Here is a 14,414-nt window from a genome sequence, read left to right on the forward strand (position 1 = left end):
TGAGCAGGTGACCCCAGCCAAAGCCATGTGGAGCAGAAGAGCCACCAGCTGGGCACTGCTTTTGTTCTAAGTGACAGCAGGTGTGGACAGTGTGTTATGCAGTGAGAGGCAGTAGTCAGGATACACAGCACAGCCTGGGAGTGGCTGAGGCTGTCATCAACCAGGAGGAGCTGCCCTGCACAGCTGCAATGGGCCCTGGGCCCTGATCCCTCCCTGCCGCGAGTTGTGGATGCAGCCCTTGTTAACGCAGCGTGACCGTGCACAGCCCCTCTTTCTTATGAGGGTCTCTGTTGCCCTCCTGGAATGTCCTGTCATAATTCCTATTCGGCTTTAACGAGTCCTCCTGACCATGTGAGCTCATATGCTGAAATTAATTTCCAACATGACCTAGCAGTTTTCATCTTTAATCCTCCACATCCCCAGGATGCCCCAGGCATGGTGTCTTCATCCATCTTCTGTAACTTCACAAAGGGATAGGCCCAGTGAGGGGCACTTTCATGCCACACCTTACTCCACAGCCCACCTGGGCCAGTAGGACCAGTGTTCAGAGCTGCTTCTGAAGACCATGGATTAGATGGGCTGTTCTCAGGGACACCAAGGGCAGGGTTCATTCCTGGTCGCAGACCTGCAGCAACATCTGTCTGTAGCCAGATGAGGCAACTGCATCCTCTGGGTCATAAGTGGCCTTGATTATACATCCTCTTGTCCTTTGCCCATCTGGCATTTTTTCCTCTACTTCTAACAACAAAACCCTGATTTTGCTTTGGGCAACCACATCTTCCCACCCTAGCTCTCGCATCACCTTTGAAATTGCTCTCTTCTTGACCCAGAAATTTCACGTTGGGCAAACTAGTCAGACCCTCTTATTTCCCTGGAGGAAATGGGAAAGGGAGTGATTTGGGATAATTACATTTCCAAGGTCAGAGCGATCAGCCAGAGTAAACAAGCACCTGAGTCACTGTGTTGGTCTCCCTGGGAAACAGGTAAAATAAATTAGGTAGATATAATTTCCAGCATTCAAATAAACTTCCACATGATCTGGGAGTGGAGGCCCCGTCCTCTTGGCTGCTTCTCCTCTCAGGTGTTAGCCCAGTGGCAGGTCTGAGGGCTCCTTGCTGACCTGAGCCAGGTGCTCTCTGCCCTGCTCTGCAGAAGCCTCCCCGGCCTGGCCCGCAGCCTCAGAGCCTCAGAGAATGTCCTGGCTGTGGGTGGAAGAGGATGAGGGTGCAACTCCACAGTCTGCTCGGAGTCAGATCTGCACAGGTGCCACGTTCTCATGGTCACATGGGCTCCAAACTCACACGTGGGAGAGACCAGTGGAAATACCCTGAGTGGAGAGAGGTATTTGCAGCTAGATGGGGAGAGACCGTTTAAAGTCGCCTAATGTGGGGATGAAGTCACTCTTGTGAGCATACCGTGTCTCTGCGGTTCTACCCCATGTCTGACTGCTCTCATCCCATCTGCTGTCCTCACTGATAACCACCCAGAGTGGCTCCACACACATTAGCACTGGTGGGGTGTCAGGTTGTCTGCACCCACACAGTCTGTACCTGTACAGGTGGGTGCAGGTGTGACACACAGGAGTGAGCTCCATGGTGGGGGGAGGCTCACCAATGTGGTCGAGAGAACCCAGTCTCAGCCCAGCCGTCATCGGCCACAGGGTCTGACGGTTCTCTGTCTATATAGTGGGTACGTCTGTGTACTTCTAAATCCCTAGCAGATTCCTTGTCGTGCCCTCAGTATTTATAAGTGAATGACTTTCTCTGTCCCTTATTTATTAAAGTTCTGTAAAAGTTCAACTCTCAGTGGAACAGCAGCAACAAGAGAAAACTTCAACGATTCCTCAGAAGGGTCTGATTATTGTGCCTGGTCCCCTAAAACCTCCTGCAAAACGATACATTTGCTTCTGCCAACACCCCAGGCCCAACTCAGCTCTGAGCACTCGGGAGGCTGTGGGAACACAAGGCCCAGATGTGTCCCCAGGGCCCACTCGCTGAGCAGGAGACCTGTCTCCTGTCAGTAATTCCTGCTGAGAGTGTCAGGCGCAGTTGAACATATGTCAGAAACCATAAAGGGAGCTGATAAAAAGCAAAACAGATTCGTCTCCATCCCCCTGTTCTTAGCAGCTTCCACTGGGCTCCTAATTTCAGGCCTATTTTGCATATGCTGAGCATCAGTTCAGTCATTGAATTTAAATTATGGCATTTTTGAGGATTCTGAACAGCAGCAAGTATTCATACTCTGTCAATGTGTATAATCTAAATCTTCTTGCTGTGCCAACTTCACAAAAGCTTGTTGCTTGGGAAATGTCAAAATGCAACCTCTCCTTCAGTTTACTTTTTAATCCCCTTTTTATTATGTTTTCTACACTGGAGTTTTTTCCTTTGAGGGATGTTGACATGGAAAGTCAGGTCACCTTTAAGGTGCTCTTTATCATTGTCAAAACTGGAGGACGTTTTGTCTCTGTTCTCTCCTATTTCAGCCCATTGTGGGTCCTAAGAGTCTTCACGAATAGTCCTTCCCCCATGTTCTTTACGTACAATCCACTTCAGCTTTTTAATTAACCTTGTGATTCCCTGCAAAGAATGATCACCTTGTAGTAAGCTATGCAGAGCCTGGAGTCAGATGCAGGGGTGGATCCCTGTCCACACTCAACAGCTGTGTGACCTTGATAAAGTCACTTAATTTCTCCTAGCTTTGGTTTCCATATCTATGTTATAGGACAAGTCACATAAAGTAGATGAATGAGCAGGAGTGTGCAGAGTTGAGCACCAAGCCTGGCTGGAACATAGCAAGCACTCAGTAAACGTCAGCTATCATGGCTGTCATTACTATAATTGCTAAACTTTGCTCTTTCTGTTTCTTGGTTCTCTCAGGATACACTGTCCTCCAAGAACATTTCTATAGTGGCTCCTGGTTATTATAAAGGTCGAAAATAGCTGAAGTTTTGTCAGACCTGAAACCAGGGGAGGGAGGGACACAGGGGCGTCCTAGACAAAAGGAAAAGAAAAAAGCAGTCACCATTTCTCAGGCATATTCTGGGTATCGCAGACTGTGTCAGGTACAATGTGTCTGTCAGTCAATGCTCATGACATCCCAGTCACATATGGTGGGATATGATGATCTTTATTCTACGGATAAAGGATTTGAGACTCGGAGAGGTTAAGTAACTTTCCTCAGGCTCACAGCCAGCGCTTGTATCTTGACTCAAGCCTGAGTCTGAAGTCCTTGCTCTGTTTCCCTCTCCCATGCTTCCCCGTTTCATTCCTAATCATTTAAAATTTAATTCTCAAATCTCTAGCACAGCATGAACAAAATAGCTGTAAAATTTCCACTTTAATTCATATTTTACTGAGATCTACTCTGAAGCAAAGACTGATTTTTTTTACTGTTTTATTCCCTTTTAAATTCACGTTGTTTAATGTTTGTTTGTTGTGCTATCTTCAAGATCACTTATTCTTTCCTTAGCTATGTCAGCTTTACTCCTAAGTCTATGGAAGGCATCTGTGTCACTGTGACTATGTTATTTTTTCTTGCATTAGCATTTGATTCCTTATTTTAGTTTCCATCTCTAAATTCTTCATCTATTCATGCATGTTTTTAAATTTTTTTTCCTTTTTTGTTATTTTAGGGCTAAATTTTAATGGAATGTGAATTGATCTCTTACACTTAAAGCAAGCAAAACCTTACCTTTACTGTTTGGTTCAATATGGTTTTGTGAAAAATAAATCTGTAAGAGAAACTTGGCATGGAGTGCGAAGGCTCCACCATTTTTGAGCAAAGTGTACAAAGGTTCCAAGGGACAAGATTGAAAATGAGGGACCCTAACATTTGCAACAGCAGGCACTTTCTCGTCCTTGTCTTGATGGAGGTGGGCAACGAGCTGCTCAGATGGCTTCATCAGACATAGTTGTCTTGAGGCCCAGCTGTATGTGAGCCAAGCATTCCCACATTTTATAGCACTGATCCCCATGGCCACAGCCAAAGCCCATGGGTAGGTGATGGGAACCAGCTTTTTCTCCTTCAGTTTTTCAGCCCTGTCTTGATTATCCCTGAGGTAAAGTTCCATTCCCATCAGGATGAAGGGAGCGTTGGGACAATAGGGTCACACTTCAGGATGCCACTTTGCATGGACACTTTCAAATGATGCAGAGCTCACAAGGGAAGTGAAAATTAAGAACACATCTGTTTGTAGATAGGTTAGAGGGTGTAATCTGTCATAATATTCTTGTCCAGATGTATCCCATAAGCCCAGATTCACCAGTTTTCCATCTGCCATAACATTGGCCAAATAGTTGTCAAGAGAGTGGGGACATATTCTCCAGGATATGCATTGGTCGTGTAACTGATTAGTGGGCAGTTTTCACCTTAGCTGTCTTCTACCACCACACAATGATGGTCTGCATGTGGGCTGCGGTGGGGGTGGTGGCGGTGGCCAGGCACCGAGGCAGGCAGACTGGAAGGCAGAGCCTGGCAGCAGCCACCTCCCACAGCTGAAGAAAACGGCCTTCTATATTTTCCATTAGATCCTTTAACATAATAATCATAGTTATTTTAAATTCCCTGACTGAGAGTTCCAACTTCCACGTCACATCTGTCTGATTCTGCTTTGTGTCTTGACAGTGTACTGTTTTTCTGTGTCATGTAATTTTTGGTCAAAAGTTGAACATTAGCATGTACAAGAGAAACTTAGATAAATACCAGGCAATAAAAATTGAGATAAATAGCATTTACACCTGAAAATTGGCATGCCTCTTCTTTCACTAGGCCTTTGTTAGGGGCTGGGTATGAGTGAATCTCGGCAAACGTTGATCGTTCTTTCAGTTTGTCAAATGAACTAAATCTTCTCCCTCTTCATGGAACTTTGCATTTGCTCCTCCCTCAGTCTAGAATGTTCTTCCTGAGACATCCACATGGCCGATTCCTTCTCCATCTTAGTTCTCATCACAAAAGTCACTTCAGAGAGAACTTCTCTGACCCTGTAGAAGTGGCCTCCCCAACTTATTCTCTATCTCACAAATTTTTTGATTTCTGTTGTAGCAGTTATCATTACCTCAAATTATCTTGGCTTGTTACTTATTCTGTTAATTGTCTGTTTTCTGAGAGGTCAGGGACCTCATCTGCCTTGATCTCCACTTACCAACAGTGCCTGGACAGCGTTGGCAACATAGTAGATGACCAATAAAACTCTCCCGAGTGAATGAACAAATGAACAAATGAATAAACTAAACACCTTTTGATCAGTTTGATGAAGACACTGCTGACTTTTCCTCCTCCTGTCTGAAGAGTCTCCCTGGCTCATCTACACCTGGAACTTGGCCCACCCTGAGCCCCATCACTCCAAACTCAGAACGGACTCAGACTCAGATCAGCTGCCTCGGCCTTGGGGAAATCTTACTTCCTAGTTAAGGAGAAAAAAATTTTTTTGTTCTTCCTTGGCCCTAAAACAAATGTGTTGTTTGTTACACTGACGTTGCCCATCTCCCCCAAGCACTCTCATAAGCGTAGTGGGCATCGATTCCCAAGCCATCAGCTCAGGTGTGCAAAATAACTTGATTCTTTTGTAACTAAAGATAGCTTCTCTCCAGAGCCCTCATTCTGCCTAATGGCAGAAAACAACAGACTCAGTTCCAGGTGAGTGGCTTCAATTCAGGATGGTAGATTTTCTTCTAGACCATTAAGGATTTTCTCCCTCCCCCTTAGGTTGGCTGTGTGTTGTGGGTTCACATGGGGTCGGATGTCGTCCGTGGCTGTCAGCTCCCTGTTATCATGGCCCCCCCCGCATGACTTGGTTCTCTGTGGGACCCCGGGGGGCACAACCTCCTGCATATGGGGGAGTGAGAACCCAAGCAGTCTCTCCTGGGTCTCTCTGCTCTGAAGCCTCCCCACATCTCCTGTCCATCTGTCCTTACCCTGGCAACGTGGGGTCCCATGTGCAGTACCAGCTTCCAGAAGCAAACCCAAGTACTCCCTGCTTTCAGACCCCACATGTATCTGGGTCATGTATCATTTTCTTTCTTTCTTTCTCTCTCTCTCTCTCTCTCCCTGCCCCCCTTTCTTTCTTTCTTTTTTACACATTTTGGAGTTCTGTATTTAGTTCATATGGAATAATTTCTATATATTTCTTAGATGAAAAAGTCAAGGTGAGTTACTTCTCACAATTTTGTGTTTACAACAATGAACTAAAGATGTTGATAAAATGCCCATTTTAGGATTAAATTTGGGAGAGGGTGTTGGGTGCAGGCCCTCTTCTCACAGACCCTCCTCAGTGTACATTTCTTCTTGAATTATTTTCTCTTTCCCAGCCCAGAGATAGTTTTTGCCTATTTTAGGACTGGGGAAAAAAAAGGACTCAGAAAACATTCTCCCAAGCCTCTATGCTTGAAACACACGCGCGTGCGCGAGCGCGCGCGCGCGCACACACACACACACACACACACACTCACTTAGAAAACAGTCACACTCTCCCTCTGTTCTCTGTTTTGGCTGGAGGGCTTCTCCAGGGAGCTGAAGCCTCGCGGGTAAGGAGGAGGAGGAGTGGGGGAGGGTCCAGGAATAAAATGAGGCAAAAACATATCTGTCACTTCTTCACAATATCATCCTGCTGCATGGATATCACTGACCTTTCCTGTAGGGTATTACCACCCCTGGAGACTCTGCTCTGGGATGACCTAGCACCTGACATGGGGCTGAGTAGCCTCTCATGAGAGCCCCCAGGTGTCCCCATGTCTTGCTCAGAGTGGCCCTGAGTTCACTGTCCCACACCAGACTTGCTGGGGGGAGGTGGGTGAATGGGTGAGGGTGGGGAGGTCCCAGGAGGCTTGGTAGCAGCCCAGCAGCTCCTACACTGGGCTCTGCCAGCAAACGCCTCTGCCCCTGGTCCTCTCCCCACTGAAGACTCATACAAAGGCGCCATGCACAGAACACACCAGGGTCCAGGTGGGTTGTGCCACAGCCCATCCCGCAGGCGACTCAGAGCAGTAGGTGTCAGAGTCTGGGAAGATGGTGCAGAATAGACACTCCCTCTCGTCTGCACAATTCCAGCCTCTGTACCTTTGTTTCTCTGGAGGAAAGTCTGTCTCTCATCCCCCAAACAATCTTCACTGTGAGATCATCTCCCAGGGCCTTAATTAACAGTGGGATTGTGATGGTTCTTTCCATGCCTAGACTTTAAATGTGCAAATGATTCAGCTGCTTGTTGGGGGAAATGGGGATGTATGGCTTAGTCCACCAGTGGTGCCCTGTGGATGCCCTGTGAATGCCAGCTGCAGCCAATCCTGAGGGATTTGAGAGAAGGACATGGGCTTTCTTATCCATCCAGGGTCGACTTCCAGGGAGCAAGGCAGGAAGCAGCCCTACACCCATCACTGCCGTGGATACCTGCTCTTCTGGAGCCTTCTGTGCAGCCATGCCCCTGCCTCAGAGAGAGGGCAGAGTCTGTGAGCACAGGGGACACACTCCCCTTTCCCAGGTATGGTCTAGGAAGGGGGCAAGACCCTGGAGACCCCTCATGCCTAATGTGGAGCAGAGAAGCTGCTGTGGGGTCTGTGCGGGCAGGGCTGAGAGTTGGGTCAGAGGGTCCCCAAACCTCCTCAGAGGGGGGTAGAGCACTGCAGGCCCCCAGGCTCCCAAGAGGGTGTGGGAGGAATGGAGAGAGACAAGGATCCTGGAGAAGCCCTGGAATGAAGAGGAGGAGGAGGAGAAAGAGGAGGAGCGGATAGTGGGAAGCCGCAGAGACCTGCAGGGACCAAATTCCTTGGAGGGACTCACAGGAGTGAGGATGTCCCTGTGAGACTGGAACACAGGGATAGACATGCCCGGGACAGGTGCCCCTCCCCAATAATGTCATAGCACATGAGGCCCCCATGCCAGTGAGAACTCTCAGCTGAAAAACAAATGATTGCTTGGCTGACTAGGTGGAATGCGCGTTCACGTGAAGATGTTGGGGACTGCATGAAGTCATTAGGAGGGCTGGAGGTTAGGGGTGGGACAATGCCCAGGCCTGGCCAGAGGGACATGACCCCCATTGCTCCCGCTGCCCAGCACTGCACACACCCTGGATGCGTGGGCAGTGGGTGGGGCTTCTGCGTCGGCTCAGGTTTGCCTGTCTGGAAATTCACCAAACAAATCAACACTGTTAAGCAAATGTCCACTTTTCCCTTGCGGAACCTAGAACACCAGGGAGGAGATTAAGTGGAGACCCTGCATGGGTAGAGCAGATATCTCCACCAAAGACGGGGCTGGGAGGAAGAGAGAAACACTTCAGTTGTAGAAAAACTATTTTAAAGTTATTCTTTTGCACATCTGAGGTTGTAGACTGAACTTCATGCTCAATGTGGTTTTTATCCTGCGTCAGCCACGGTGAGAGCATGCACCTTGCCCAAAACCCTGGATCCCTTGGACGACAGCTCCCCTGCTCGGCTTTCTGAGCATGGTGCCCGCTGTCAAGGCTGGGGCGAACACAGAGAGAAGGGAACAGCCTGCCCTTCAGTAAATCCTCCTCAGCAACTGCTTCCGGCCGCTGAGAGACTTAGATTCACTGACCTGAGGAGGGTAATTAACTTGAGCAGAGAGAAAGAAGCCAGGAAGGATTATTCCAGCCCACTGTGGAGGGCGGGGCGGGCTTCTTCATCTGGACACAGTGGGATGCATCCTCCCTTGCTTGGCAGCTGCTGCTCAGGTCCCTGGTCACCATGCTCTGGAGGAAATGTCCTGTAGGCCCCAGGGGCACAATGGCATCATCTGTGGTCAAGCTGTGTCCCCAATCCCCAGCAAGTTCCTACCATCTCTCATTTTCATGAATTGTGCACAGATCTGTTGGTCTGATCATCAGCGAGTGGATACTCCTTGCTGATTAGTGGCTCATGCACCTTTCCCTTCTTCGGCGATGACATCCTGACTTCCTGTTGGGAGTGACCTCTCAGACATTGTGTGCTGTCCAGGTGAAAATGTCTCTCCTAACCAGAGCTTGCCCCTGCTCTCCAGGACCTGGGTGGAGGGGATCAGTGGGGCGCACACTCCCGCGGGCTCCTGAACGGGTGCCTGGAGCAGCTCCTGCATGTGGGCCAGAACTGTCCTTTCCTAACCCCCTTCCCTTCAGTTCCTGTTGCCTGCAGCCACAAGCTCTTCAGCCAGCTGCCCCTGAGTCTGCACCAATGAGCCGTGGGGACTGGACAATGAATTCCAGCTGCCTGAGCCTTGAGTCTTATGCCTGGATGGGATAAACTTGCCCCTCGCCAAGCCCCCATTCTGTGCCAAGCACCATATTAAATCATGTTAAATATGATGATGTGGAAGAAGAGCTATCACATGCAGTGGTTTTAATTCACTCCTGTGCTGAGCAGGGGGTCTTTCCTCATACTTCCTGAGCCTTTGCTTGGAGATGATTAAAATACAAGCTCAATGCCTCCAGAGCTGAGGGTGCATATTGACTGTGGGTCCATGTAATAAGACACAGCCATTGAGAGTGGCTGAGCGTCTTCACTTGGTTCACCTTATCTGATGTAGGGTTTTCAGTTGGGACTGTTCAGAAAAATAAAGATATCTTAAGTGAATAAAAGTCTGATTAACAATTTAATTGGAGCCTGGGTGGAAATAGAGGTGCAGGAAGAACTCTCCCACCTGCGTAAAGAAGGAGGTTTTGTGACTATCAGATCATTCTGACAAGGAGACTTTTTTGCACTGTGGATCCCTACATGGAGACCGACCTAAGTTTTCACTAACTCCTTGGCTGGGGTTCCAGATGGGGGATGTAGTGGGTGGAACTGTGGCCCCCAAAAGATATGTCCATGTCCCAATCCCTGGAAACCATGAATGTGACCTTATTTGGAAACAGGATCTCTGCAGATGGGATTAAGTTAAGGATTGCAAAAAGAGATTATCCTGGATTAAGGGTGTAAATTCAGTAAGTGTCCTTATAAAAGAAAAGCACAGAAATATTTGAAAACTGGAGACACGAGAAGGCCATGTGAAGGCAGAGGCAGAGCCTGAAATGAAGCACCTACAAGCCAAGAAACGACAAAAATTTTGGGCAACCACCTGAAGTTGGAGAAAGAGATGGGATGGAGCCTCCAGAAGAAACTACTGGAGTGAGCGGAACTGACGCCATTGGGACCTCAAACTGCATGCATGGTAGGGAAATTTAAAAAACAGTTTTTTCCTTAGTATGCATTTTTCTGAGTTCCCTTTTTTCCCATGGTTATTTGATATTTTGAACCTTGGTCACAGGGCGAGATGACATTATTTACATAAAGGTAAAGCTGTTTTCCAGTCAGCCTGGAGCTGCAAACTTGCCACGAGTCACATACTATGCATACCCTGAGAAACCAAGAAAGACATCAGTAAAGCTGTGCTGATTCCAGCCCTCCAGCAGGACCCTGAGATAGCAGTAGAAACCAGCTGGAGCCTTGGCGAGACCTTGTACCTGTGGCTCAGCTCCCCCTCCCTCCAGCTTTTCATTTCCCACCTTCCATTCCCTCAATCTCCTCTGTACAAACCCCTCAGTAAATCTGAGTCTTCAAGATGGTTTTAGTCTGGCCATTCCCTTTCAGGTTTACTGGAGAGATGGATAAGCCTAGCATCTCTCCTCAGGTCACTGGTATTCCTTAATAAAAGCCTACTTCCATTTTCACTAACATTTGACTTTTGGGTCGTTTACTTTTGCTTGGGAGCAGGCAGCTGGACTTGGGCCTGGCAACAAGATTCGGCAAGCCTCAGCCAGGAGCTGAGTGCCCCCCAGTAACAGAACCAGCCCTGCACACACCATGATTTTGGACCTCTGGCCTCCAGAGCTGTGAGAGGATAGATATCTGTTGTTATAAGCTACCCAGCTGTGGCAACTTGTTGCAGCAGTCCTGAGAGACTCACATGGTGGGTCTTCCTGTGCTCCCCTGATGAGAGGCAGCTGAATGGGGGTTCAGAGTGTAAGAGAAAGTAGCAGGATGAAGCTACCTGAGTCACCTCCAGGGCTCCATCCAGGTGCTGCTCACTCATCTTCCCACCCTCCTTGAGGGGTTGGCTGCAGGTTGCCCAGAGCTGCATGGACACCATCCACTCCTTGGGGCCTTGTGGCAGCAGCCTCAGCACCAAAATCCATGCCTGACACATAGAAGGTGCTCAGAACAGGCATTAGGATGAATGGGTGGTTGGGTATTGTCAGAAGCTCAAATTCCACAGTGTCTTATTTTTCTAAGTGTGGTACGAACCCCTAACATGAGCTCTACCCTACCCTCTTCAGATTTTTAAGTGCACAGTATAGTATTGTTAACTATAGTCACAATTTTGCATAGCAGGTCTCTAGAATTTATTCATCTTGCATAACTGAAACTTCATACCAGTTGAACAGCAACTCCCCATTTTCCTTCCCTTTGGTAACCACCACTCTACTCTCTGTTTCTATGCATTTGACTATTTTAGATGCCTCATATACGTGGAATCAAGGGTAAAAGACTTGAATAGACACTTCTCCAAAGAAGACATATAAATGGCCAAGAAGTATATGGAAAAATGCTCAACATCACTTGTCGTCAGGTAAATGCAAGTTAAAATCACAATGAGATATCACCTCATACCTGTTAGGATGGCTGTTACCAAAAAGAGAAGAGATAACAAGTATTGGTGAGGGTGTGGAGAAATTAGAACCATTGTATGCTGTTGGTGGGAATCTAAAATGGTGAAGTTGCTATGGAAAACTGAACTTGTATGGGAGTTCTTCAAAAAATTAAAACTAGCACTACCATATGATCCAGCAATTTGACACTTGGGCATTTATCCAAAGGAATCGAAACCAGGATCTCAAAGGGGTAGCTGCACTTCTGTGTTCACTGCAACATTATTGACAATCACCAAGGTATGGAAACAACCTAAGTCTCCATTGACTAACGGGTGAATGAAGAAAATACCATACATACCTACAAATACACACAACGGAATATTATTTAGCCTTAAGGAAGCAAATCCTGCCATTTACAATAAAATGGATGGATCTGGAGGATATGATGCTACGTGAAATAAGCCAGAGATTGTCTTGGGCTTTGCAGTTGTTTAGCAAACCCTTCTCTGCAGAAGCCAGGTTGGGAGGAGAACACAGGGCAGCTCCTTACCTGGGAGACACTGATGCGGCTATGGTTAGTGGTGGGAGACGGGGACAGCACCCATCCTCAGCGTGAGGTCCAAGCGTGGGGTGGACATGGGGGTTCTCAGGTTATATCCCCAAGGAAGTACAGACAGAGACTCCTTAGAGACTTCCATGTCCACTTCATGTTAATCCCTGGAAACCCCATGGCTCTTGATGACCGTCCCGGGACTCTGGGCCAGCAGGACCATAGCAGTGCTTGAGCTGGTTGGTGTTCTGTGGTGAGTCTCCTACACATTTCCTCAGGGCGGTGGGGCCTTCACAGTCTCTTAGCCACTCAGCTCACACCCTCAGAGACTACAGAGAGGTCTGCCCACACCCTCTATAAACGTGGCAGTCTAGAGAAGCCACCTAGAACTATCGGCTGAGAACACCTCTGGAGGGACCAGTGGCTCATTCTGTGGGACATATTATGAAAGAACAAACTGTGAACAGATGCTGGGCTCTAGCTCCCTCTGCATGGCAAGGGCAGTGAGAGAATCTCCTTATACAGTGAAGTCAAAGAGCTCTGGAGCAGGACCACCCAGTTCACACCCGGCCCCCTTGCCAGTTGTTTGCCAGTAGTTGAGATTCTGAGCCTCAGTTTCCACATCTGTAGAATGGGGGCTGAAATGTTGCCCACCCCATAGGCCTGTCATGAGGGTCAGTAAGGTCATTCATGTGACACATTACCACAGTGCCTGGGCCACAGGGCATGCTCCACAAATGCCCAACATTATCATCTGATGCTTGTGCATTGTACAGAAAAAGAAAGAGTGACGTTGGGAAAGAAGAGGTGGACGAAGCATTTCTGTGATTTAAGTGTACTTGAACTGTAGACACCAGAGCCAGGCTTCACAGAGCACCTTGGATCATCATGCCTGGGACCTTCCTTCTCTCTACTGAGAACCAAACAAGCCCAGGAATCTGGGCTGAGAAATGTGGGGACTTTGAGTCTGTGGCTTCAAATGTGTGAGCAGGTCATCATCAGGAGACGGACTCAGCTGTGGTAACAGGGACTCTGAATAAGAGCAGCTTAAACAAAGTGGGGATTTTGGTTATCAACAGTCCAGGCATACGCTGTCCAGGGTCGGTGGGGATTTCAGGATGATGAGGCCCCAGCTTTTCCACATTATGGCTCCACCAGCCCTGGCAGATCCTTCATCCTCCTCCTGGTCCAGCATGACTCACAGGCATACACTTCTCTCCAGGAAGAAAGGAAAGGAGGGGCAGGGCAGGTTTCAGAGCATGACCTGGAAGTGGTAAGCACCATTTCCTCTCTGGTCCCATTGGCCAGAAGTTGGTCATGTGACCACACTTTGTTGCAAGGGAGTCTGGGAGTTGCAGTCTTTATTCTGGGAGCCCATATGTCTTTCTAAATCCAGGGGACTTTATTGCTACAGCACAAAAGTAGAGGGAAGGACATTGAGGGGCGGTAGTCATTGCCCCAAGGGTGGGCGCAGGGCCTGTTTCTGCAGCCTTGAGGGCTGTTTCTGCAGCCTTGGGGGACCTTCCCATTATAACCAAAAATAATTTGAGATAAATGAGGTAGAACACAAGAGACTGATTTCAGCTGGGTAGAGGTGACCACTGACAGTCTGGGAAGAAAAATCAGACAGATGGTTTCGGACAAGCTGGAATTTAAAGTTCATGAGATTTGTTTTTCTGGAAGCAATTAGATGATACAGTCTTAATAATTAAAAAGAAAAAGACAACAGCCAGCTCCACGTGGGAAGGAGATGGAAATTGCTTCTTAAAACATTTATGCTGCAGCAGCCGGAAGAGCCCACAATAAATACCTGTTCATATTTTCAAGTTGCTTTTGTGCTGCTGCTGTCTCAAACACTCACTGCATTTATTACTGGTCAGTAATGCATTTCATAAGATCTTTGCACCCACCATCTTTCCTTAGCAATGTCCATCCAAACCTGCCATTCTCTCAAATGGCTCTTCTCTTCCGTGATATCTGGTACCACCCGGGAAGCTCTCTGTGGGGCAGACAGGATGCTCTGTCCATCCGCCCACGGACATCTCATTGGCCAGGCATGGGCAATACCTCTTCTCAATGTGCATGCCAGACCCAGACTCCATGCAGGAAAATTACTATCTGAAAGGAGAATTGGATTGCATAGCTGGTCTGACTCTCATCCTGCTGAGGCATTAAAAATGAACATTCCCCATATCTGCATGCACAGATGTCAGTATCACCAGCTGTGGGAGAACCAATCCCTCTCTCTCTTTTTACGCATGATTTTCCTACACAATAGCCTCTAAGTTGCCTTTCACTTTTCGGAACGATTGT

General features: G+C 47.9%; 1 pseudogene; it reads right to left on the reverse strand.

Annotated features, from left to right (window-relative positions):
- Positions 1-9,060, reverse strand: part of LOC134370709 (ras-related C3 botulinum toxin substrate 1-like) — a 71,081-nt pseudogene extending 62,021 nt beyond the window's left edge.
- Between the last annotated feature and the right edge of the window lie 5,354 nt (positions 9,061-14,414).

Source organism: Cynocephalus volans, chromosome 2 (assembly GCF_027409185.1).
Source record: "Cynocephalus volans isolate mCynVol1 chromosome 2, mCynVol1.pri, whole genome shotgun sequence".
NCBI lineage: Eukaryota > Metazoa > Chordata > Mammalia > Dermoptera > Cynocephalidae > Cynocephalus > Cynocephalus volans.